Raw genomic sequence first — 5,127 nt, 5'->3', positions numbered from 1 at the left:
CGCTACGGAGCATGCGCCTCCGACGGCTTCTGCGCAGGCTCCCGAGCCGTGCGTTCACCTCCGGGTTTTTCCTGCAACCCGCTGGGCGCGAGGCTTCCGGATCGCGGTGGGCGGAGTTCAGGCTGGAATGGGGCGGGCCAGATACCACCTGGCCCAGGCGGCTGGGTTACTTGGGTTTATTTCTGACTTTATATATTTAGAAAACAAACAAAACTACACACACACACTCGTCTGACTTTATAGAGAAAACAAAACCACACACACACACACAGACACATATAATTACAACATTAATATATGCTCGTTGTAAAAAACCGCAGATACAAGTGCATCCAAAGAAGTGAAAATATCCCTCTGGACAACCCGGTTCCACTACCTCCCTGTTGTTACCAGGGGTTCTTGGGCTCTCAATGCAACAGAAATTAACATGAGGCCAAAAGAGTTTTCCCAGACAAGTCTTCACTGGAGCTTATGCCTGGGTATAAGGGAGGCAGCACAAGAGAGTGAGAATTCCCTGACTCTCTGAAAAGAGCTGGTTGAGATTTTTTATTAGGCAAAGCACGGAAAGTGATATCAAGTGTAGGGTATACAGGCTGGGCGGGACAAAGCTCATGAGGGTGGGGTATGCAGGTCAGTATATCCTGTTGTAATGATTATCTTTTTTTTTTTTTTTTTTTTGAGACGGAGTCTTCCTTTGTCGCCCAGGCTGGAGTGCAATGGCGCAATCTCGGCTCAGAATAGCTAGAATCTAGCCTCCTGGGTTCTAGCTATTCTCCCGCTTCGCCTCCTGAGTAGCTGGGATTACAGGCGCCCACCACCAGGCACAGCTAATTTTTGTATTCTCAGTAGAGACGGGGTTTCACCATGTTGGTCAGGCTGGTCTCGAACTCCTGACCTGGGGTGATCCACCCACCTCGGCCTCCCAAAGTGCTGGGATTACAGGCGTGAGCCACCCACCACGCCCAGCCAATGATTATCTTGAGTACTGGGCTACCTGGTAGTTTGGCTGTCAGCGACGAGGCTGTAAATGAAGTGTTCCGCATTTCTTCCTGAGATGAGACATTCCACAGCCTTGGCTGGATAATTTGGATTTTCTAAGGCCAGATCCTAGAATTATTTTTATTTTATTTATTTATTTATTTATTTGTCAGTCATTCTGAGAGAGGGTCTCTCTCTGTCGCCCAGGCTGGAGCACATTGGCACAATCTTGGCTCACTGCAGCCTGAAACTCCTGGACTCAAGTGATCCTCCTGCCTCAGCCTCCAGAGTAGCTGGGATTACAGGTGTGCACCCCCACACCTGGCTAATTTTTTTTTTTTTGTAGAGAGGAGAGCTCACTATGTTGGCCAAGTTTGTTTTGGACTCCTAGGCTCAAGCGATCCTCCTGCCTTGGCCTCCCAAAATGCTGGGATTATAGGTGTGAGCCACGGCGCCCAGCCTCTTTTTTCTTTTCTTTTTTTTTTTTTTTTTTGTTTGAGACAGATTACAGGCACCTGCCACCCCGCCTGGCTAGTTTTTTTTTTTTTTTTTTTTTTTTTTTTTGTATTTTTAGTGGAGGCCGGGTTTCACTATGTTGGCCAGGCTGGTCTTGAACTCCTGACCTCATGATCCCCTCACCTTGGCCTCCCAAAGTGCTGGGATTACAGGCATGAGCTACCACGCCCGGCTTCATTTTTCTTCTTTTTTTTTTAGATCCTGGAATTCTTTAAGTAAAGGGCATGGTTACACATTATAAGAGCACAAAAGAACAATATATAATGGCTATTTTTCTTTATATGACTAAAGCTTCAGAGTTAGTGGGTACGGTGGTGTGGGTTTTTTTTTTTTTTTTCTTTTGAGACAGAGTCTCGCTCTCGCCCTGGCTGGAGTGCAGTGGCAGGATCTCGGCTCACTGCAAGCTCCACCTCCCAGGTTCACGCCAGTCTCCTGCCTCAGCCTCCCAAGTAGCTGGGACTACAGGTGCCCGCTACCATGCCCTGCTAATTTTTTTGTATTTTTAGTACAGATTGGGTTTCACCGTGTTAGCCAGGATGGCTGTGATCTCTTGACCTCATGATCCGCCTGCCTCGGCCTCCCAAAGTGCTGGGATTACAGGCGTGAGCCACTGCGCCCGGCCCAGCTATCTTTTCTTCTACCTCTTTGTCTTGTGTCTTTATTTGTACAATCTCTGGTCAACACACACGTGGAGAAAAACCCACAGGCCCTGTAGGGCTGGTCCCTACACAGGTGTGACCACCGCACCTGACCAATAACGAGGTACTTTTGTGGCGTAGAGTGGCTCACGCCTGGAATCCCAACATTTTGGGAGGCCGAGGCAGGCAGATCACTTGAGTCCAGGAGTTCGACACCAGCCTGTACATTGTGGCAAAACCCTGTTAACTACAAAAAAATACAAAAATTAGCCAACTGTGGTGACACATGCCTATGGTCCCAGCTACTTGGGAGGCTGAGGTGGGAGGATCACCTGGGGAAGTCAAGGCTGCAGTGAGCGGTGATCGTGCTACTGCACTCCAGCCTGGGCAACAGAGCAAGACCCTGTCTCAAAACAAAACAAAACAAAAAAGAGATACTTTCACCCTGCTATATTATATTGCTGAGTGGGAAAACTCCAATCAATATAATTCCAAAGGATTTTTTGGGGGCTGGAGTAGCAGACATACAAGTACTTTTCACAAAGCAAATATTAAAATATAGTGCCTGCATCAAAACTACAAGTTCAAGAAAAAAGAGTATATATATATACATATATTTTTTTTTTTTCTTTTTCTTTTTTTGACATGGAGTCTTGCTCTGTCGCCCAGGCTGGAGTGCAGTGGCGCGATCTCGGCTCACTGCAAGCTCCGCCTCCTGGGTTCACGCCATTCTCCTGCCTCAGCCTCCCGAGTAGCTGGGACTACAGACACCCACCACTACACCCGGCTAATTTTTTGTATTTTTAGTAGAGTTGGAGTTTCACTGTGTTAGCCAAGATGGTCTCAGATCTCCTGACCTTGTGATCTGCCCGCCTCAGCCTCCCAAAGTGTTGGGATTACAGGCATGAGCTACCACGCCCGGCCTTAAAATTTTCTTAAATTTATTTTTATTTTTTATTTTTATTTATTTATTTTTGAGACGGAGTCTCGCTCTGTCGCCCAGGCTGGAGTGCAGTGGCGCTATCTCGGCTCACTGCAAGCTCCGCCTCCCGGGTTCACACCATTCTCCTGCCTCAGCCTCCCAAGTAGCTGGGACTACAGGAACCCGCCACCATGCCCAGCTGATTTTTTTGTATTTTCAGTAGAGACGGGGTTTCACTGTTAGCCAGGATGATCTCGATCTCCTGACCTCATGATTCGCCCACCTCAGCCTCCCATAGTGCTGGGATTACAGGTGTGAGCCATCGCGCCCAGCCTATTTATTTTTTTTGAGATGAGATCTTGCTCTGTCGCCCAGGCTGGAGTGCAGTGATGCAACTGTGGCTCACTGCAACCTTCACCTCCCAGGTTCAAACAATTCTCTGCCCCAGCCTCCCGAGTAGCTGGTATTACAGGTGCTCAACGCCACACCCAGCTAATTTTTTTGTATTTTTTAGTAGTGATGGGGTTTCACCATCTTCGCTGGTCTTGAACTCCTGACCTCGTGATCCACCCACCTTGGCCTCCCAAAGTGCTGGGATTACAGGCATGAGCCACCACGCCAGGCCTAATTTATTTCCTGAGATGGTGTTTCCCTCTGTCACCCAGGCTGGAGTGTGGTGGCACGATCTCGGCTCACTGCAACCTCCGCCTCCCAGGTTCAAGCAATTCTTCTGCCTCAGCCTCCAGAGTAGCTGGAATTACAGGTGCACACCACCATGCCCAGCTAATTTTTTTGTATTTTTCATAGAGACGGGGTTTCACCATGATGGCCAAGCTGGTTTTGAACTCCTGACCTCACGTGATCTGCCCGCCTCGGCCTCCCAAAGTGCTAGGTTTACAGGCATGAGCCACATACTACATTTTTTTTAACATCGTATTCATTTTTCCAAGTCTCTCACATCCAATAATCCTCCTGGTGTTAATACAACTTTCCTGTTACCATACACGGATTCTTTGTATCAGCACTGTCCATTGTAACTTTCTGCAATGAGAAATGTGCTGTATTTGCACAGTCCCATACCACAAGTACTAGCTTGTCACTAGTGACTACTTGAAATGTGGCTTATACAACTGAAACTGAGTTTTTTTTTTTTTTGAGATGTTGTCTCACTCCGTCACCCAGGCTGGAGTGCAGTGGCACAATCTCAGCTCACGGCAAGCTCTGCCTCCCGGGTTCATGCTATTCTCCTGCCTCAACCTCCCGAGTAGCTGGGACTACATGTGCCCACCACCACGACTGGCTAATTTTTTGTATTTTTAGTAGAGAGGGGGTTTCACTGTGTTAGCCAGGATGGTCTCGATCTCCTGACCTCGTGATCCACCCACCTCAGCCTCCCAAAGTGCTGAGATTACAGGCGTGAGCCACCACACCCGGCCAATTGATTTCAATGTAAATAGCCACATGTGGCTAGTGACCACTGTATTGCACAGGTCAGCTCTGTGATTTTTTTTTTTTTTTCTTGAGACGGAGTCTCACTCTGTCGCCCAGGCTGGAGTGCAGTGGCGCAATCTCGGCTCACTGCAAGCTCCGCCTCCCGGGTTCACGCCATTCTCCTGCCTCAGCCTCTCCGAGTAGCTGGGACTACAGGCGCCCGCCACCACGCCCGGCTAATTTTTTGTATTTTTAGTAGAGACAGGGTTTCACCGTGGTCTCTATCTCCTGACCTCGTGATCCGCCCGCCTCGGCCTCCCAAAGTGCTGGGATTACAAGCGTGAGCCACCGCGCCCGGCCTAGCTCTGTGATTTTTGTGGGTCAAATGCTTGTGAAAATCTACAGTAATATGTCATTGTTAAGAGTTACCGTGTAAGGTGTGAAACTCTGTCTCTACTAAAAATATAAAAATTAGCCGGGCATAGTGGCGCCTGACTGTAATCCCAACTACCCGGGAGGCTGAGGCAGGAGAATCACTGGAACCTGGGAGGCGGATGCTGCAGGGAGCCAAGGTGGCGCCACTGCACTCCATCCTGTGCAACAAAACAAGACACTGTCTCAAAAAAAAAAAAAAGTGCTGGG

Source organism: Nomascus leucogenys, chromosome 24, assembly GCF_006542625.1.
Source record: "Nomascus leucogenys isolate Asia chromosome 24, Asia_NLE_v1, whole genome shotgun sequence".
Classification (NCBI taxonomy): domain Eukaryota; kingdom Metazoa; phylum Chordata; class Mammalia; order Primates; family Hylobatidae; genus Nomascus; species Nomascus leucogenys.
This window is presented reverse-complemented; position numbering follows the sequence as displayed.